Source organism: Setaria viridis, chromosome 8, assembly GCF_005286985.2.
Source record: "Setaria viridis chromosome 8, Setaria_viridis_v4.0, whole genome shotgun sequence".
NCBI lineage: Eukaryota > Viridiplantae > Streptophyta > Magnoliopsida > Poales > Poaceae > Setaria > Setaria viridis.
In genome coordinates, this window is record NC_048270.2 from 9,200,487 (window position 1) to 9,222,520 (window position 22,034).

At 41.5% G+C, this 22,034-nt stretch overlaps 2 long non-coding RNA genes and 1 pseudogene across 3 annotated transcripts; 1 reads left to right on the forward strand and 2 right to left on the reverse strand.

Annotated features, from left to right (window-relative positions):
• Positions 1–153: 153 nt before the first annotated feature.
• Positions 154–6,746, forward strand: LOC117866840 (uncharacterized). Of its 2 annotated transcripts, XR_004643012.2 has the most exons (4): positions 154–282; positions 1,974–2,453; positions 4,003–4,345; positions 6,041–6,746. It is a non-coding gene; the product is annotated as an uncharacterized lncRNA (long non-coding RNA). The 2 variants fall into 2 exon arrangements; XR_011899084.1 differs by having other exon boundaries at positions 1,974–4,345.
• A 2,090-nt stretch (positions 6,747–8,836) lies between these two features.
• LOC117866843 (uncharacterized) lies at positions 8,837–11,129 on the reverse strand. The gene is made up of 3 exons (XR_004643014.2): positions 10,789–11,129; positions 10,154–10,210; positions 8,837–9,255 (listed from the first exon to the last, which is right to left on the reverse strand). It is a non-coding gene; the product is annotated as an uncharacterized lncRNA (long non-coding RNA).
• Positions 11,130–17,160: 6,031 nt separating this feature from the next.
• On the reverse strand, positions 17,161–21,595 carry LOC117833627 (protein ACCELERATED CELL DEATH 6-like; annotated as a pseudogene).
• Positions 21,596–22,034: the final 439 nt, after the last annotated feature.

Below are 22,034 nucleotides of genomic sequence, written 5' to 3' on the forward strand. Positions count from 1 at the left end.
GCCTGGCGCATCCACCGCTCGCCGCCACCCGGGCCCCACCGCGCAATCACCGCAACAACCTCGAAGCCAGGGCATCCGCCGCGTGGGCCCAACCCACCACTAGTGTTCTAGTGTTACATTATTAATGGTTGACGCCCGTGCGCCTAAGTCTCCGCAGCACAAATCATCGAGTTTAACAATCTGGTGGCCGCCTAGCTGCAAGCTTCACCAACTCTGGAGAGCCGTGGTCGCCTCCTCCGATCCGGAAGGCACACATCAGCAGCTTGCATGCAGATATTACAGGTTAGTGATCGATTTTGCCCTGTCTATACAGTTTTTAGAAACCTGCAGATTTGACTGTGCATCTGATTGAGCCCATGCTCCGAACTTGACCCATCACAAAATTAAAGCATATGTAAGGAAAAATCAACTGGTTGGTCTACAAAGTTTGAACTACAAAAGATCTCGACGAGATCTACAATTTTCATATAAAGTTTATCCTAATCCTAATTCATATGAATTAGTTATGATTTTTTAAAAATGTACTGTCGAGGGAAGGTAAATTCCGCCGGTTCAACTAGTAGGTTCCGCCCGGTTCAAACAGCGATATATATATATATATATATATATATATATATATATATATATATATATATATATATATATATATATATATATATATATATATATATATTTGTAATTTTTTTATTAGAACATATATTTTTGCAAAATAAGAAAATAAAAAATATAAAAAAATCGCAAACAAGGATGTATTATATATAATCTTTAACTGTGTGACAATTCTAGCGGCCGTCATCAGCAGTAGGGATCCATGATTGTGCTGTCTATAGACCCCATTATGAATAGACAGATTAATTAATATAGCTTTCGAAAAACCATACGTACGAACATAACGCAACGGTAATCACCAAATAAGGAGGAATCTATAGTTTTAGTTTGTGACCAACTTTTCCAAGCTTTGTTTTGCAATTAGATGACAATAGAAAACAGGTACTTTACATAATACTAGTAAATGCCCCTAGTAATACAAATCAACAACTAAAAAGTAAGACATGAGTATGCAATAATGAGATTCCCTATTGTACGATCATTGGCCCATATAAATATTAATTCTGTTGAGGCAAGCACAGTATAACTTTGGCTCCAGTAAGGAGAATTACACAAAAAAAAACATGTTTATGCAAATGATCAAGGTCTCCATCTTATTGTACGACACTTGAGGAGCACACGTGTTTCCCATCCTTCTTGAAAAATCTTACTAAGCATGATCCAATGATCAAAACAATCGTTAGATATATGGAACTTGCAAATTGGGTGCACAATTAGACCATTCATTTCATAATTGGAACACCAACTGAAGATGTTTCAGTGTGAATACAATTAAGTTAAATCGTTCAGGGCTAGCACATTGAGAATCCAAGCTAGCTAATTGTTCTCCACACGCCTTCAAACACAGCAAATTCAGAAAACTCACTTTAGTAGAGGTGGTGGTGTTCGTGATCGAAATTGGCAGACGTGGACAGACCTATTCTGAACTGGTCTCTTAACCGGTCAAAGAGGTTTGACCAAAGTTCTCAAAATGTAAATTGGACTTCGCCATTATGTACCTCTCGTTGAGTAGATCAAAATGCATATGCAGAACATCCGATTTGGAGTTCGGATGAGAGGATAATGACCTCGGGAAGATCTGCACCCAGGAAAACCGACCGGTTTGCCAGAGCATCAGACTGGTTCGGTTTGTGTAGTTCGAGTTAGGAGTTGTATTTTGACCCGATGAAATTTGTAAGGGTTTCGACTCCTAAAGGGGCAATACCTTCCCTCCCTATAAATATAAAGGGCCACAGCCGATTGAGGGTATCTAATCGATCAAAAACACATATTTTATCTTTTTTACCTTTTTTCTTTGCCCTAACTTTTCCAATCTACTATTTGGTGTTCCTCCTTCGTCTCTACGTCGACTGAGGGTGCTCTAGGTGGCCTGCCAATCCAATGGGATCCTTCCCAGGAGAGTGTTCATTGGTTCGTCGTCAGGTTGCCCCGGTGAACCGGTCTAACTGGTGTATCAAACCGGTCTGACCGGCCTATGCAGAGGCGCTGCAAGGTGCACCCCTGCCTACTTGCAGGTTCAAGTGCGTTCGTGTGTTGGCCCGATTTTAGCGCCAACACATTTTGGCGACTCCGTTGAGGAAGAAGGAAGATCAATCAGTTGCCATGGCTGGTAGATACCTAATCCTGCCGAGATTGACGCTGAAAACATTTAAAGGCCGAAGGTTGAGCAATTGTCGGCCGAGCATCAGAAGGCACTTGATGAAATTAGGGGGAAGATCTGTGAGAAAAAGGAGCGAGAGCAGGAAGAAGAAGCTATGCGGAAATATATATCACAATTTTCCATAGATTGACAAGGGAATGTCACGAAGATCAAGGATGTCACCATCGATATTCCCCAAGCTGAGGTAAAATCTAATGCATCTACTGTCATTAATTCAGAAATTGAAAATTTAATTGATACTAGTGCTGCTGCTCATATGAACAATAAGTTTGATGCTATGAGTGAAAAATTTGCAAAACTTGTTGGTCAGTTAGATGCTAAAGTTAACCAATTGATTTCTAGGAAAGATCCTAATGCTTCTACTTCTAATGCCAAAAACAATAAGGTTAGTGACATTTTTGATACTTTGCAAATACCTAAAGTACCTATAGGACCTGGATCACCAATAAAAGAAATACATAGCCGAACTGTTGTTGATAGCTCGGTTGAAACAGGAGGTATTGTAGTTACATAAAGTGAACACCCCCCCCATCTGCTCAAAATATAGGTGTTGTACCTAACTCATCACATGCTTTTAATAGTTCGTTGCAACATTCAATGCCGAATCAATCTCAACAGCATGTTTATGGTTCACAACAGTACACATATAGTACAACACCTCCTATTGTTGCTAGTACCCCAATTTAGCTTCTAATCGGCCTAGGGCTGATATGGAAGCATTAAGAGGGGAGATGCTCTTGAGATGTTCACGCAAACTTTCGGTAGAGATCCTAGGATCCCAAAAAGAGCATATCAAAAGTCTTACCCTCAAACTTATGAGTTTGTTCAATTTCCACAAGGGTTTAGGACTCCAGAATTTACTAAGTTCACCGGTGATGATAATAGAACCACATTAGAACATATAGCACAATTTGTCATACAATGTGGTAAGATTAGCTGCAATGATATTTGTAAAATAAGGTTATTTCCTTTATCCTTGTCGGGTGCTGCATTTACATGGGTTGTTTCATTGCCACCCAATTCTATTCGTAGTTGGCCTAATTTAGAGCAAAAATTCCATGATTATTTCTTTACTGGTGAATTTGAATTAAAATTGCACATCTTATATCGGTTAAGCAAAAGTTGCATGAAACCGTTTCTAAATATATTAAAAGATTTAGAGATAATAGAAACCGATGCTATGGTTTGACAATTTTTGATGGAAATTTAGCTGATCTAGCTTATTCTAGTTTACTTGAATTTCATAAAGAAAAGCTAGAAGGGAAAGAGTTTCTAGATGTTGGTCAAGTGTTACAAAAGGCTTTGGCTAATGAAAGCTGAGATAAAGACTCTAGAAACTCAGAAAAGGCTAGTGAAAAAGCTAATCGTCCTATTTATACCATTAGTTATGAATCTGGTCATTCAGACGATTAAAGCAATGATGTTTTAACTACTGAATTTGCATGGTCACACAAAGATAAACCTAGTACTTGTGCTTCTCTCAAGCCGGTCCATAAGAATGGGCAAGAAGAAATTAAGTATACTTTTGATGTAGCCAAGTGCGATAGGATTTTTGATGAGTTGCTGAAAGTTGGGAAGATCAAAGTATCTCATACTATACCACCACTTGAGGAATTGAAACAAAATGTGTTTCACTAGCAAATACAATCGGCCATTAATGAAGGTCATTTGGCTTTTCATGATATGCAAATTGATCGTAATCCTTTTCCCGTGCATGCTGCTGAGTTGAATAGTCCAAAAGTGCTAGTTCGGCCAGATCAAGCCGAAAAAGCTAAAGGAAAGAATGTTGTCATTGGAGAGGAAAGGCCAATAGTTCCAGAGGTGATAAAGGTGCAGAAGAAGTTGCTAAAGAAGGTCCCTTAAGGTATATTGAAGACTTCAACGCTCGGGGGGCAAGGCAAAAGTAAGGACGCTGGTGCTGCAAAGACCGTCTCAGAACCGGTCTGACCGGCTCATCCAGGAACAGTGGATCCAAGCGTGATTTGAAGAACAAGGAGAGGCCGACCTTCAAGGATCTGTTGGCCAAGTATGAAAAGGAAGGAGCTAGCTAGAAGCAAGGGAGTCGGCCAAATAAAGGTAAAACATCAAAATTTTCACCAAAACATCGAAAACAGCCATGTTCTTGTGAGTCTGATCTAAATTGTGCTGCTGCACCATATGCATATTTTGGACCGACTACACCATGGTCTTGGTCATATCCTTGCTATTATTCATCTTTGGATTATGGTAGTTTACATATGCAACCATATATTATTCAATATCCTCCTACATATTCAAATTATAGTTCATTGCAAAGACCGGTTGTTTCTACCAATGATCTGGTCAGAAGTGCACCTATTGCTACTAAAAGAGGTGATAAAGACAACAAGAAATATTCAAAAATCAAAATACCTAAGCAAGTATGGAGGCCAAAGCAAGTTGTTCCTTGAATTAAGAGTAAGTTTTATGGCCAATAAGATGATTATCACCCTTAGGAAAAATATATGGCCGATGCATTGTTCATCATCATCCTTAGGCAATTTTGGTCTAGAAGAGTGTTTTCAAGGGGGCATGTGTTCGTGACCGAAATTGGTAGACCTGGATAGACCTGTTCTGAACTGGTCTCCTAACCGGTCAGACCAGTTTGACCAAAGTCCTCAAAATGTAAATTGAACTTCACCATTGTGTTGCTCTCATCGAGTAAATCAAAATGCATATGTAGAACGTCCGATTTGGAGTTTGGAAGAGAGAGTTATGAGCTCGGGAAGATTGGCACCCAGAAAAACCGATCGGTTTTCTAGGTGGTCAGATCGGTTTGGTCTGTGTAGTCTAAGGAGTTGTATTTTTACATGATGAAATTTGTAAGGGTTTCGACTCCTAAAGGGGCAAGACCTTACCTCCCTATAAATTTAAAGGGCCACGGCCGATTGAGGGTATCCAATCGATAAAAACACTTTTTTTAAAATCTTTTTTACCTGTTTCCTTTTCCCTAGCTTTTCCAATCTACTATTTGTTGTTCCTCCTTCATCTCTATGTCGACTGAGGGCGCTCTAGGTGGCCCGTCGATCCTAGAGCAACCCTGTGTGTGCTTGCCCCGACAGGATTCTTCCCGAGCGAGTGTCCGTTGGTCCATCGTTAGGTTGCTCTGGCGAACCGGTCTGACCGGTGTAAACCGGTCTGACCAGCCTATGCAGAGGCGCTGCAAGGTGTGCTCCTGCCCACTGCATGTTCGAGTGCGTTCGTGTGTTGGTCCGATTTTAGCCAACAGGTGGTACATTGAAATTATCAATTCTCTCGCTGATAATTTTGGCATAAAGTAATGACAATGCAATCATCGACCTGTGTGCTGTCATGGTTGCAAATTAAAGTGGAATTAGATGTGTACAATAGATATGGACGTTATACTTGGATCATCTTTGTTTGACTTGTAAGCAGAACTGCTCCATGGCTGTTGCTCTCTCTCTTTTTTTTTCCGAATAATGTCGCTGCTGCTTGTTGCTCTCTTGCTTACCTTTCTTCGAATCATTTTTGGCAACCACAGTCCACAGCCAAAGGATTAGCAGCAAGGTTCTTTGCAGGTTTCCTTAATCTAAAGAAGATGAAATACCATCTCAACATCCTCCAAAAAACTGCGTTCAAGTATTAAATTTGATGGCTGGTGATTTTTGCAAAAAAATTCAATTACCTCATCAGATTCAGAGGTCTTATTGCTGTCTTCAAGGACCAATGGTGGTCACACTTGGATGATGAGTGATTGATCGATTGATGTATCTTTTGGCTCGTGATGTGCAGGTGTATGATGTGACATGGCGGCTAACGGTATGCGGTGAAGGTCAAGCGAAAAGTTCATGCCGATGGACCAAGGGCGGTGAAGGATGGATGTGAGTAGGCTTAGACCGAGGGACTCGAGGAGTCCAAGCGGAGTCATGGGCAATCCATATGGTGAACTGAAGAGCAAGAGTACTGGAGATGGCATCAGTTGAGTCAAGCGGAACAGAGGAGTCAAAGGCTGGGCAGAGGTCAGACACACGTCGACATCGAGGAGGTTGCGTGGCGGCCAAGCTAAGATGGACGACTTAGGTGGTTTGGGCCTCAAAACCAACATGTAAGTAGGTTTGCCAGTTTGGACCTCAAAACAGGGGTGCGTCCAGTGCGGTGGGATGATCGGGACGAAGAGCACGTCGCATCATCACAAAGCTTACGTCGAGACGAAGCAATGTCATGAAGGTGGCATGTCCATTTCATGCTTCTACAGAAATGTTGATCAAAACACCCCTTTGTGGGGTAGTTTTGTCATTTGCGCAAGACTTATAATTAGGGGAGATGGCTGGTTGAAGAGGAGGTACTCTTCCCCCATCCTAACCCTAGCTCATTTGCTATATCCTAGAGAGTGAGGAAGAGAGAGGAGAGGAGAGGATGAACCTTAAACTCTAGATCTTGCTTGTACAGGTGAATTCATCGTGGTACTAATGAAAGATGTGTGAATACCATGCTCCAATCTTCTTCTCCTTTTAGTTTCTTTCTTTGGATTCATGATTTTCTTTTTCAGGTTTTTCGGGCTATTTTGGGGTTTTTTTTCTTCGTGTGTGGCTTCAAATTTCGTGAAATTTGTTGGGGTTTTGTTACTATTATCCTTGTGAGCAACTATGGTCGTGAATTTGGCTTGAATTTGAAGTTTTCTCCAATTTATTCTTCAGCTAGGGTTCCCACGAAATTCTGAAATTGGAGTTAAATTCTTAATCTTTTATGGTGTTTTCGGTTGGATCTGTTTACTCATGATCTATGAGAGTGTAGTCCAAATCTTGTGTGGATCCGAGCTGTTTTGATCGAGTTGTTGGATTTCAGAGGGAGGCTAGAGGTGCTGTTCCTGTTCTGTCTCAGAGAACAGTAAGCTATGATGCTGGTTCTGATCTCAGCCACCGGTGTTGGATCTCTATTTTGGTGTTAGATCTCTATTTTCTTTTGCGCCAAATCTTTGAGTACTTGTTGAGTCCTCTCGCTATCAGAGAGCTTGCTGATCGATTCACTTATCTGATTCCGTTTTCCGCTCAGCACTGACTTTACCTGTGACCCGTGATTGCTCAAGCTTTTGATTTTGAGAGAATTCCCTGTATGCCATTAAAAATTTAACTCATCTCTATGCCATCCAAATTTAGATGATCCCTTCGGTGCCATCAAAAATTTAACTCCATCCCCTGCCATTCCCGTCATAAAACAGTTATGTGGATGTTAAGTGAAGGTGAAAAAGATAATTTTACCCATAGAGGAGAGAAGAGATGAAGTATTTTTCTTGCTATCTCCTCTATGCCATTGTAGTTAGGGCCCTAATTGTAGTTAAGAACAATACTATGTCTGTGCACAAACAAGCAACCACACCAATACATGTATACGTAGACCATACATGTTATTTGGTTCACTAATCAACAGACCAAATCAAAACACAATCACCGGTCATCCCAAGTTTTGATGTTCGTATACGTATACACAGAACAAGCATCCATTGATGTCTAGACAAGTAGTCATACAAGCAGTCAATTATGACAATATAAGCATCATTGCTGCTACTGCTAGGTCGATGCAAGATGCAGGCGGACGAGAATTAGGTCGATGCAGGTCGGCCGCTACCTCTCTTGCCTCCTGCCCGCGGGCGCCAGGCCGGGCAGGCACTGTCGCGCAGCTCGAGGGTGCAGGGAGCGGGTCGGGTGACGAGCGCTGCGCCGTTTTTGAGGGAGGCCGGGCAGGACGACGAGCCTCGGCGTCGATTCCTGTGGACGTGCGGGTGGGATCGACACATCAACGAGCCATGCGTCAACTCTTGAGCGGGAATAGGCGGGACGACAAGCCCCTGCCGATTCTTGTGGCCGCCTGGACGGGCGGCGGGCAGGCGCCGCGGTCTGTCTTGACCGAGCCCCTGCGGCGGTGGCTCGACCGAGGGCCTGCGATAGTGGCTCAACTAGGACTCATGGCTGCCGATTTGGGCAAAGAAACGACATGCGAATGTACGGGGAGGTCTAAAATCGGGAAAACTATACAATTTAACGCCGTTAGGGTCAAAAGATAACAGTAATGCCCCTAAAGTTAAATTTCTGATAGCACTGAAGGGATCATCTAAATTTGGATGGCATAGAGGGGATGAGTTAAATTTCCAATAGCATATATGGAATTTTCTCTTCGATTTTTGTTCTGTGCCGCTCGCACAGCTGCTGCTTCTCTGGTTCTTGGCAGCAGGGCAAAAGCAGCAGCTTATCTCTGTTCTGCAGCTGCAGCTCGGGCAGGCCAACGACGATAGCAGCTCAAGCTTGCGTAGCATTTATTTGATTTGTTTAATCCTTGTGCCTTGTATCTTGTACTGTGCTTGTCTCCTTGAATGACGTTGCTGAGTAGATGTTAGCTCATAGCTAGTTAGTTTGGCAAGTTTGCTTGGTCCTTGTTACTTGCTTATCGAGAAAGCTCTAGCTTTTATTTACTGCTTGCTACAGCCAAATACCCTCAGGAATGCCCGGAAAACGATTCCTGACGGTAGTTCCTGACGGTCAGGCTGAGGGCAGAAAAGTTGACCAAAACTAACTAATCAATGCAAAAACAATATATGCAGATTTGCACCTGTTATTACAATGTCCCAGCTGCCAGCTCCATCAAAACCAATTTGTTTGATAGTTCCACATACACATTACATACAGATCACATTGGCATCCATCAAAGTATTGGAATAAAATGAACAAATGAGTACTCCATGCATTCTTTTTTACATCTAAAGTCTTCATAGGACAGATCGCATGAGTAACCCACCAAATATACATTGTCAAATCTAAAGTCATCATATGACAGATTGCTTTAAACTCTATAACTCCTAGTGCATATATGACTCCCAGCATTGAACTTGAAGACAACTCAATATATCTTTCAATCAAGTAAACTAAAGAGATCAACTGAAATTCACCTTGAAGTTGAACAGAAGCAAACGATACTTGCTATCTCCATCCCATTGTATTTTTTGTACCTAGTACCTGACCAAGTGGCAAATTAAACTGAGTCAGATGGCTAGTCATGTTGAACTTGTCAAAACTGAAAATAAATAGTAATGATGGAAGTATCAATTCACTCTACTGCGTATATCTAGTTCAATTAGACTTTGCTCAAGTAAACTAGAGAATCTTTTGGTCTTAAATTGTCATTTGAAAATTATTGAACTATTAAAGGTGGCCTCGATGAATAAATTCAGAATCTGAGTAGAAATCATACATGTACAATATGATGCCACATATATAGATTTGCTACCACACCTATCAGGTTTGTGTAGAGCAGCTAGATAGCAGTGTTCAGACTTCCTGGAAATTATCATTACGAAGAACACTTGAGCTAGTTGTCTCCAAGTAAATTCTAGGATATATGAAGACCGGGCGTAGTTCGGGTGGCTGCTGGCGAAGGTGTTCGCCCAGCCCGCCTAGGTTGGATACCTGGGATCGGACCTAGGTGCTTCACTGGGGTTTTTCCCCGGTAGCACCTAGGATTTGTTCTGGATTCGCTAGGATACACACGCGTGCGCGTTCAGTGGTACTGCACGTTTCTCGCGCACTGGAGGTATAGGCCTCCCAATCTCTTCCATAAGCGTGTGTATGGACGCGCACGCGTGTGTGTGCGTGTGGTGTGAGTGTGGATTGCCTAGGTCGTGTGCGTCCTTGTTATACCCTCTTAAAAAAGTTCTAGGATATATGAAGTGCCACCAGACTTGTATGGTTTCGAAATCAATTCTCTACTCGGTCACCTAGAGAGAAGTTTTTGTTTGATCAAATACTAATATTGTAAATATTATATATAGAAAACCATTGATCTCATAATCTTCTAGCTGATGACATCCTTATATACACAAGAGTTCTACCAATTCAATCATATTGTGTTTTTTACCTGATGAAGTGATGAGACGGCAAACCACACTTGTGCCAGAGCTATCAATTTGCTGACCTGAAATTAAATTGAAGGAGTTCAGATATTTGAATGAACATGTCATGCATGTATATTCTAGGATATATCATGTAAGAACAGAACAAGAGTCAGTTCTCATGCCATACTAATACACTTCCTCCCAGGAAAATTACAATGCTTCCTTTGCCACCTTGGTACCGAGTTTATTCATTTCACAAACTAGACTATCACAAACTAGGCTAGAACAGCCATGAAATCAATTAGTTGGTCATGGACCTTAAGAAATAAAAACTCATGTTCCCTTTCCATAAACACAACTATTTTTCAGAGAATTACATGAACTAATACATGACTCAAGGCACACCTAGTAGTTAAGTGCAGCTGTACGGTGTGATTACTTATCAATTACAGTAGTGTTGCTATTTTTAATTACCTCTGATAGACAAATAATAGGTCAATCATTTTCTATTTACAAACATAGAAAAACTAGAGCAAAGTCTCATCAGATTTGTGCTTCCAAATCAATCTGTAAAGGAGAAAAACCAAACAAAGAAAATTTTGAAGACGAATCAAGAAACATTAAACTGATGTTGAAATAGATGGGGTGAGAATCCTACCACATTCGGCACCCGAATCCACGTGCGCCGCCTCCATCCGTGAGGCACGCGCCCCCTCCACCATCAGGCTGTGCACCGGCAGCACCACATCTACCTCCCGCTTGGCTGGCGGCCCCGCCGTGGGCGGCGATTGTTTCTCGAAGGAGCGGCAGGGACGAGAGGCGAGATGGAGGGCGGCGCGATTGGATATCGAAGAAGAAGCAACGACGAGGGGTGAGAGGGAGGGCGGTGATGGCAGCACCGGAGGGCGAGGTACAGGAGATGAGGCCGGATGTAGGAGGCGGCGCTTGCAGCGGGCAGCGGCGTCCGGACGTGTGGGTCCATGATGCAGCTGCGGTTTTTTTTTTCTTTTTTTGCGGCTGCAGCCAGGATAGGTTTTGGATGAAGCGAGTGATTACCGTCGGTTCTTTGGGCCGGGCGACTTCGGAGGGGCTAGCTCGATTGGGCTCCTGTCGGCCCACAATGCCCCGTCAGGGCCTCCTGGTTTCTGGCAGTGAGTGTCTATGTCTTGCAATGGTGAATCAATTATTGGACGCTTGAAGAGAGTACTTGTTTATTCTATTTGTTGGGTTTTTTTTAGAATTGAGCGGTCGAAAGTAAATAAGACACGAGAGATAAAAGTGAATGGATAGTTGTATTGATCTCACGAAGTATGCACATATATATACATGGTGATGGGTACCACAAAGGGACATATCCAGTAGGACATGTAACCATCCACACCCTTTGGAATTAGATCACATGGTAAATGTTCTCTAACACTCCCCTTGATCAATTCCAGCTTCATTTGATTATCCTTCAATTATGTTGATAATTCCTCCATGAAAAATCCTGTGGGAAAAATCTGAGAAATATATGAAGGTAAATATGCACTTCACGGTATCATTCTATGGCGCAAATGCTACATCATCATCCCCGGCAAGGAGGCATCATTTCTCCCCATAGATCCCCCGCAGCCACCATCTCCTCAGAACTCAAGACTGTCATCTCCAGTACATCCATCTCCAGGACCATCATCACCACTGGGACCGTCGTATCCTACTCGATCATCGTCTCCATCTCCATTGAATCCTAGTGGTGCGAGCGATGATGACCAAAACACCCCTCCCCAATCATCATCGCCGGGACTAAACTCTAGTGTGATCAAGGAACTTGCAGCACCTCTCAAGAAGTCGCGACCACCGCCTTCCAAGCCAAGGGAGCCAAAGGCAAAAGGACCTATTAAGAAATCAAAGAAGTTTGAACCCATTCAAAAGCTAGTAGACGATGTGACTCCTAAGGAATTGTAGGAGGCATTGCAAGCATATGTAAGGGAGTGGTTTGGAAAAAATACTGCAGAAAGAAAAGCAAAGGAGATGGAGCCTAAGCCAATAGATCCAGAAAAATTAACATTTTTTAATGGCATGAAAAAAGAAGTAAAGAAGACTTTACTATTGAACTATGAGCATTCGTTAGGTAAGTCTTATCAGAAGAAAAAATGAGGAGAGTCGTCTTCTAGTTGTACTATCCCCCAGCTCAGGGAGCAAGCAGATAAAGATGCTCAAGCTATAGCAGCAATGCCCTTAGAACAACAAATCCAATTCATTACGTTTATGGAAGATATAGGTTTATTGCTTGCAGAAATTCTAGGGCAAGCTGAACCGCCAACTCCAGAAAAGATTGTACCTAAATGGCCTTTTGAGGTAGGCAAGCCTCTAGTAAGGCCTGAATTAGTATGGAAGCTCTTTACAAAGATGTATGAATTCCATCAATGGTACATGGAACAGTCTGCCAAGAAAAGGCTCATGTTCACTCTTCATGTTAAATTGATTGATTTTTTCGGCGGAGGTGAGAAACTCCTGTGGTTACAACTCAAGGATATATATGAAGTGTACAATTAGGATGCCCTTGACGTCTCTCTCATCAGCACCTAGGTTCTGTAAGTGTCTGGTTATCAAGATGTAAATTTTGGTTCAGATCTTTATTTTGTGTGTGTGCGTCGCCCTACTAACTTTATCTTTCATTTTATGTAGGATGCTAATTCGGAGGTGCCGAAGAGGTACTTCAACGTTGGCTTCATGGATCCATCACTCGTTAACCAAGATCAGATACGGGATCAACTAAAGCCTACATTAGATGCAATATACAATTTCTTGGAGTAACAAAATTATAAGCAATACGTACTACTGCCATACAACTTTAAGTAAGTGTGGGTACCATCTATTTTCATTATTCTTTTCCTTACCTAATTAATGTTAGCTAGTTCTAATATGAACATTTACGTACGCAGTTTCCATTGGATTCTCCTCACAATTATGATTGATCACAGTGCATGGAAACAATTCCGTAAGACTCACCGTGATGAATTCAAAGAAAAACTTACATTCAATACATCATTCCCGGTACGTATGAAGTTTGCATATTTTACATTCTATAACATGAATATTTCATAACTTCTTTTTTTTACACTAAAGTGCTTGAGACAAGAACAAGGAAATAATTTATGTGGATACTACGTCTATGAGCACATGAACAGTTTTGTGCGGGACAAGGTGAAATCGTTGGAAAATATACATGTACGTGAAATAAAACTATTAATAATTAATTGTTTTCTAGCTCCTTATATTCAATTTTTCATGTAACATTCACATATTTTAAAATTATAAATGATGCATATTAGAGAAGAACTCTTGGAGAAGGAGATGCTTTTAGCAATCCAAGAAGCTCTCGTAGGATTACTAGTGGATGAGGTGATAAATCCTGTTGGACAATTTTATTATGATGGACATTCAATAGCCGAACCGAGCAACACCACGATGGGAGGATCCTAAGAATGAAGAGAACAAATTATTGTATATATATTAGTTTGATGTGTATAATATACTAAGAATTGTATATATATAGTACTATCATGAAATATATATACGACTTGCATACAATAGGAGCATATATGTGTAAGTAGTGTACGCCAAGGATGTATACGTGTATATATATATATATATATGTGAAGCAACAATTAGCATTAATATGGAAAAGAATTAAAAAAGGGTCTTTAGTACTAAAGGAGCACGTGCTTGCACCTACCTGGCGGCCCCTTTAGTCCTGGTTAGTTTTACCAAACGGACTAAAGGGGGTCTTTAATCCTGGGTGAATGACCTGGGACTAAAGATAGCCCCCTTTTATCCCAAGTAGATATTTCCGGTTGAATTTTCGGGATCCATGACCCTATCCAACTAGGACTAAAGCTGGGTTTTCTAGAAGTGAGTGATTGAGGATGAATGGAGGGGATCCCGTAACCGAACAAACCTGAATGAGAGTGGAATAATATTCCATAATCGTAACCAACATTAATGCCACAAATACAATATACAAGCATGCAAAGCAGATTGTGCCCTCGTTGTACCCAAAGAATTTGCACTACTAGAGAGAAAGTCGCCGCTGGCCCATCACTGCTGGTTTTACACGATCTGATGGTAAAAATATGTCACACCCAGTTTTAAAGGGAAAATCAAGTGCATCTCATATGTGTGTCAAGATCAAAGTTTCACACATATGATACACTTTATAAGTGAAACCACAACCACATCATAACGAAAGAGTATTAAAGTATTTATTACATCTCAGGGTGACTCAAAAGTCTTAACGGAAGAATAAATGAGCGCTTAACTATGAAACGTAAACAAAAGTTCCAACTCCACAGGCAGCTGACCGGGGAACTCATATCTGGGTCTGAGCAGTAATCTGGGTATTGTAGATGCAATATATGAAACATAGGTATGAGCACATACCGTACTCAGCAAGATAAAGGAAAATATATGACATGGAAGGCTTTATATGGTGGAAGGTCGACAAAGTTAACTACAATTAGCAATTTTAATTGGTCAAGTTTTATTCAGCAGCTAATTACTACCAAATGTAAGTTTATACCAACCCACGAGCAACAATATACCCAAGCATGAACATAAATAAATAACATCAAGTTGATTCATCGTATTCAAGTCAATTAATAAAGTGAGGGTCCGGGCCACTCAAGACCGCGAGCACGGCTGTTATAATAATTTTTGGACACAAGTCACGTAAAAGTTTAGGAGAACTTTAGAGCCAACCATGCTGTGCGGGTTAGGCACTTATCACACTACCAAGGTGTGACTGCATCAGGACACTACAAGAACTTTACAAAGTTTCACACTATCGAGGTTTCGGTGTCTGGTGTGTATAAATCTCCTTAATGGGCATAGTGTCTTAGTAAAGCCCACTTGAGCAAACTAAGCATAATGTACCATCAAGTTTAATTAAACAACCTGACTACTAGGAACTCATCATATTAATGCAAGCGATAAATAAATATTGTGAATAAATTGTATGTCGTTTATGTATAAACGGAAATGACCGAGGACACTTGCCTTCCTCAAAGCCTTGCTGCTGCTCGGAGTCTTCAAAACCTTGGTCTTCAGGAAATCCTCGAAAGGCACGTACTTTACACATCACACAAGCACATGCAAAGAAAGCAATACAATAAATAAGGAAAAATATACCAAACATCACTAACATAACTAAGAAGCAGTACAAAACTAATCTATACGTGAAGATGAGCATGTGAGCGAAAGAATAACTGAAAATGGAGCTAGAACTCAAAAGATATGACTTAAGTAAGCGTTAGGGACTTGCTGGTGAGGTTTTAGAACTTCCAAAAGCTTAACTGCGAACACCGAGGTCATAAATGCATTAAAAACTTAGACTTTACTGGATTACAAGATTAGAACTTTCTTCTGGGGTTGAGTCACAAAACTAACCTCTTCCTCAGATCGATCCATCCGGTCAAACCCGTGGCCAATGGCAGCCCGGCCAGTGGGTGGCTTCAGCACGCGAAGCGGCGGCGGCGTGGCGCGGCGCGCTTAGTGGCGGCAGCGGCGCTGAAGCATCGCAGGTGGCGGCGCTCGGGAGGCTGGCAAGTCCTTAATTGGGAAGGACAATGATGCTGAGCTGCTTCAATGCATGAAGGTTGCGTGCTCTTTTGTGCTTCCTTCTGCGAATGGAAGACCTACAATATTTGACATTTACCAGCTTCTGAGAGCTGTTGGAGAGAAATATCATTTCAGCACAGCTGATGATGAATTGACGATGCAACCTGAAAATGCCAATCCTGAAGATGAGCTTATTGTGGCAAACTAGTTGAGCTTATGTGATGAGTAGGTGCGTGTCAGATACCAGAAATTGTAGTAGTTGTTGTAACTTGAATAATCAAGTCAGTCTGAAAGCATTGCTCTGTATCCTTTCAGCTTCCTGCACTACCAACCATTAGCAGGCTCTAGGATATGCCGTTTGGTTGAAACGTCTGTACCAATTTGTGCTGTTCATGTTCTGTATATCCTTTGCTTTGTATATTCAGGATAGCTGTATCCTTGTCCAAATTTTAGCTGTAGCGATAACTTTAGTAATGTGAAACAATGTTGATGGATCATTTGACTACAGTTTGGCCTTTCACGTACCATTTTTGTTTATGTTTTCATGTTCATTTGTAGTTTCAAATGTTCCAAACCAGTGTTGATTGGTTTCGGAGTTGTAAACTTTTTAGTTTCCAATTTGATGTCAGTTCTGCATTTAATGAAGCACAGGGAATGCTGGTGCCCGATGATATAATGGCGCACAATTATTTTTTGAGGTGTATGCTTCTCGCTACTCCCTAGTCCCTAAAACAAAATGACACCGGTGGGCACCGTTTCTTAGAGCATTTTTGTAGTCAGTACGTGCAACAAGATCTCTGATTTCATTTATGTGAGCTATACTGTGTTTAACTCTATGAAAAAGCCATTCCACTACCGAGCTAATGCTCATCCCAAAAACGTGTATTATCTTGCATATAGAGATGCGTCCGTTTGATTAAAACATATTTCTTCCCCAATCCTACTGGCAAAATACCGATTTCAAATCCAAAGCTCCATAACCTCTATTGCAAACAGTTATATTTGAAAAGTATAAGTGAGCGCGTTTCATGCCATTATTGCTGCTCATTTTCCTTAGAATATTCATCATGGGCCCTATTAAGCCTAATAGATTCCTCATCAACCCAATGAAACTTACAGGAAATCCAATTTGGAAACAAAATATCACTCATCTGCTCAAGGTTGACATAATCAATGTTCAAAGTACATAGTTCAGTATTACATGGAACTCCGAATTACCAAAATAAAATTACTAGCCTAAGATCATTCAACTCACACTACACCAAAAGAACTATGTGCTGGTGGCTACAAAAGGTTTGTGCTGGCGGGTATCGCACCCGCCAACAACCTTGAGCTAACACAAATGCCGTCTGTGCTGGCACGCACAATGTTCTTATTTTCTTTTTCAAAATACGAAAGTTGCTGGAACCAATAACAAAAGGTAGAGATATTAGACCATATCAAGGAGCTCAGACTGAATTTCCGACCCAGCCGAAATCTCAGTTTCAAGATGGGCCATTCACCTAGAAGTTTAGTAAGGATGGGCAATAAACCCGTCAGAACACAAAGCGTAACAGCCAACCATAGGAGATGTGGAGCTAGAACAGTGTATAAACCAGTTGCGAATGCGGTGGTGGTTGCGATGTACGCAAACCACATAAGCTTCTTAGTAAAAGATCTGTAGTAATGCAAGAACTCAAGATCCTCCCACCTTGCTATGATGCATATGAAGGCAACAACAAGTGAAGTGCACATTGCTAAGGTGTGAGATATCAAGAATGCTTGAAATGCAGCCTTCCTTGCCATAATGGGGAGTCCCAGTTGGCTTCCGGCATCACTGCTGTATCCTCCTGGCAAAGTAAAAGCAGCAGCAAAGGTAATTGTGGCGAGGAGGATTGCCACTAAGGAAGTGTTGCCTGTGTACGTTTGAGTCAGTGACTTGATATCCTTTCTTGATAACTTTGTCACTTCATCCTTGGCATCCTTGTGGAGATTATAAATCGATCCTGCGTCTTGAGGATTAGCTTTCAACATAAGCATGGACACTTCATTCTGCAAAAATCCAAAGAAGCATGCAAATAGAACTTGTAGTAATTAATATAATACTATTGGACAAATGAAAATTTACAATCACGAGGTCAGTGCAAAGAAGCATGCAAATGGAACTTTTAATTAATATAATACTCTTGGAAAAAAATAAAAATCTACAATCACAAGGTTGGTGTAAAGACTTTTTTTAAGTTCTGTTCCCTTCGGTTTCAATGCTGCAATGGCCTTCTATATAAAACAATCCTACATTGTTACAGCGTGCTTAAATGGTATTGAATTCCATCTAGATTTCACAATCGTTCTGCATGGGTACCAAAGGGATGCAACCATTTTTTGTACAACTCCATTCCAAATTATATGTCGTTTTGGCTTTTCTAGATACATAGTTTTTACTATGTATATAGATTTCGCGTGTAGTTAGATACATAGCAAAATCCATGAATCTAGAAAAGTTAAAACAACCTACAATTTGAAACAAAGGGAGTAACATGTAAAATCATTTCATAATAATATGAAGTGTCCAATCAAACTAAAAGGTTTGTTGGCACGGTTGTCAAAATCAATAGTAAATTAGTTTTAAAATCGGTGTTGTTTGCGTAAACTAGTTAGAGAAATTTTAGAATGATCGGAAAAAATAAGAACCGTTGCTTAAAGCATCTTAGGTGGGGAACAATAATATGACGGTGATGAAGGCCGGCATACATGCTGATTTAGTGGACCAACAACAAACTGAGCAAACATGTATACGTACCCAGTTTAAAGTCTTGGCATGATCAGTGGCACCATATAATGTCCAGTTTGCTGGGGCACCGTTGTTGTTAAGCACTGTGACGTCCGTATCTTGGTGAAGCAGTAAAGAGGCGACTATCTTCGGATTGCACTTTTCGACTGCCACATGCAGAGCAGTATTTCCGTTTGAATGTTGCGTGTTTACGAGTTTACGAAGCTGTGGCGAACCGAGTACAAATTCTACGAACTCCGTCTGTTCGTACCATACAGCTACCTCCAGACATGTACAGCCATTTGCATCGCAATAGGGAGCATCTGGACAATGTTTTAGAAGCTCTCGAGCAACACCAACATGGCCTCGATATGCAGCAGAAGCTATGAGAGGGGTATCTTTATTTGAGGAGACTACATACCCTAAAGACCGATCATGTTCCAACAATACTCTTAGCACGTCAATCTTGTCCCAAAGTACAGCTAGCTGCATCGGAGTAGTCTTAGACTCGTTTTCTTCTCTGGCAAGCCCAGGACGTGTCTCCATAATGTTTTTAGCGATGGCTGCAAGCAAAGGCAGTAAAGACATGCAATAGCCACGAAATGGTAAAGAATACGCGAGTGCCTCGCATAGCATTAAGCCCTTGTTTACTTCCCTCCAAACTCCCAACTTTGACACTATGCAAAAAGAAGATTCCACATCACATCAAACTTGCGGTACATGCATGGAGTACTAAATGTAGACGAAATCAAAAACTAATTGCACAGTTTTGTTGTACTTTGCGAGACGAATCTTTTGAGCCTAATTAGTCAATATTTGGACAATAATTCACAAATACAAACGAAACGCTACAGTGTCGCATTTATGGCAAAATGCCAATTTTGCAACTCCCAACTTGGAAAGTAAACCCGGCCTAAATTTTGTTCCGCCAGATACTACGCATTTCTCACCAGAATTACCGTTTCTCACGGCAGCATGCAGAGCATTCCAGCCATGGGCTCCCACATGAGCTGAATCAGGAATCTCCAACAGTTTCTCGAAGACATCAGCATAATTTCTCATCACTGCCATGAACATGGGTGACTCGTTGTGCTTGTTCACAGCGCGCGACAAGGCAGGCTCTGCTGCAATCAGTTCGAGCGCGAACTTCCTGTGTCCGCTGCGGATGGCGTTGTGCAGTGCGTTGAATCCGTTCTTGTCTTGCTTCAAGATCGCCTCGTCCAGCCGCTGATCGCGGCAGCACACATGTAAAACAGAGGCTACAGAAACACGTCCGCTTGTCACGGCGCTGAGAAGCGGCGTCTCGCCGTCTGCATTGATGCCAGCGAGGAGTGATGGGTTCAGAGCCAGCACGGCCTTGCAGAACACCTCGTGGCCATGGACAGAGGCGATGTGGAGGCAGGTGTTCCCCTGCGGAGTGGTGCCAAGCAGAATGTCCGGATCGTGTGAAGCCAGGTGCTTCATAGATACCGCGTCACCAATTATGGCTGCTTCCATGAGACGCCAGTCCATCTGTCCTCCTGGCGAACTGGTTATAGCTTTATCATCATCTTCAATCTGGTAAAAGGGAAAACGATACGTTTAACAAAAAACTATTTTTGAACAAATAAATTTAATGTTTCACTGAACTTATGCACAGTCCGTTGTAAAAAAAAGGTAACAGCGTGGCCCTAAAAGGTCAACAGCATGTTCTGACTCAAATGCAAGTTGAAACATGGAAGAATTTTAGATTCCCAACAATTTAGTTCTTCAATATTATATTTTAGAGGGTTATCCAGACTTTGGTTATACTTGAGGGGAGTAATTCGGACTTTTTCCATCTGGTAAAGAGGAAAACGATACCTTAACAAAAACTATTTGTGAACAAATAATTTTAATGTTTCACTGAACTGATGCACTGTCTGTTGTAAAAAAAAGTAGTAATAGCGTGGCCCTGAAAAAGCAACAGCATGTGGTGACTCAAATACAAGTGGGAACATGGAAGAATTTTAGATCCTCAACAATTTTTAGTTCTTCAATACTATATTTTTGGATCCATGAATGTTTTGTTTAGATTTCATACCGATTCGACGTGGTTGAGATGTGAAATCTGGTGCCCCTCCTCCGAAATTACTGAGAGCTGCTCGCTTGAATCAGGTGAAGCAGTTTCCTGCATTGATCTAGCATCACCATATATGGCTTTCTCCAGGAGTTGTTTGTCAATCAGTGCTCCTGCCGATGAACTGTTGCTGGCTGTTCTTGATGCCATCTAGCTTTCGCTCAAAGATCAAACCAATAGCAGGTCGTTTCTTGTATTAAGTGGCAAGTCCACAGAGGTTCCGCAACCAAGAAGTTGGTCCTGGCTGGATTGTCTGTTCTGGAAAACAAGAACAGTTCAATATTCTGATGATCAATTCTGAAAAACAAAAACGGTTCAAATGCTATGTAGGCATGGGCCCTTTTCCTTATTAAGTGAACTAACTAATACGGCAATAACTGGAGCCTAGTAAAGTGAAGCACGCAAAAGCAATTGATTCTCCATTAGCTTAGCATTTCCTACAATTTATATCATCGTCTGCCTGCCAATGCCAAGAAAATTTGATGGTACAGAGATCTCAGCTAAAGGATACTCTGCTCGTTTCAAATGACAGAAAAATCTAGCTTTGATGTCACTAACAAACGTAGATTAGTTATTCTGGCCTGGCCTGGGCTCCTGGCTTGACACAGTGTCAAACAGGAAATTTCTACCCCAAGAACAGATGAACACTGAAATGTTTTATTGCTGAATGAAATGTGAAACGATTTCAAACCATCAACTGTTCACAACAGAACGAACCGGGAGGGAGCTGGAAAACAGCATTGGTTCCAAGAGAAAGATGAAGATGGAGTACCTGATAATCCTAGCAGCACCAGCAACAAGGCGATATCCAGTCAAACTGAGAAACATGTGAGAACTGAGAAATACAATGTGAGTCGATGAGGGAGTGGTCTGGCGGCGGCCAGTAGTTTATATGTGATGCCTAGCGGGCACTGGCTGCTTTTCTCCGATCCCAAATGTGTGGCACCTGTATGGTAGTTGTTTCCCAGTCTACTACGCACCGCAGGTTTCACAAGGCGTTTTCCTGCAACGCCTTCGATGAGGTGTTTTTGCTAGCTGTACCAATACGCTTACTCGGCTAACGATTAGTGTCCTGGACTCCTGGTTGACCCCAGGTCAAGAGAACAAGCTAGGCTTCTGCCCTTTCGCCTCGTTCTTTCCCATTTCTAATGTCCAAATAAAGTCGAAACAAATTTTTAAAATTCCAAAATTTTCCACTGAATGGCTAGCCAACTTCCTATTGTCTGGGTGGATGGCCAACACGAGGACTAGCCAATTTCTAGTAGCGAGCATGTCAATTCCTAGAAGCACGAACTTAGGTTATTGGTCCAGGCTTATTTGAACTTTGAAACCTCAGAAGAACCTATCTGTGCCATACCGAAACTACAAATGAGCTACAAACACTAATGGAGGTCAAAAGCTACAAATACACAAGATGTAAATCGAAAGTTAATAATATAAATATGTTGTTCAGAAT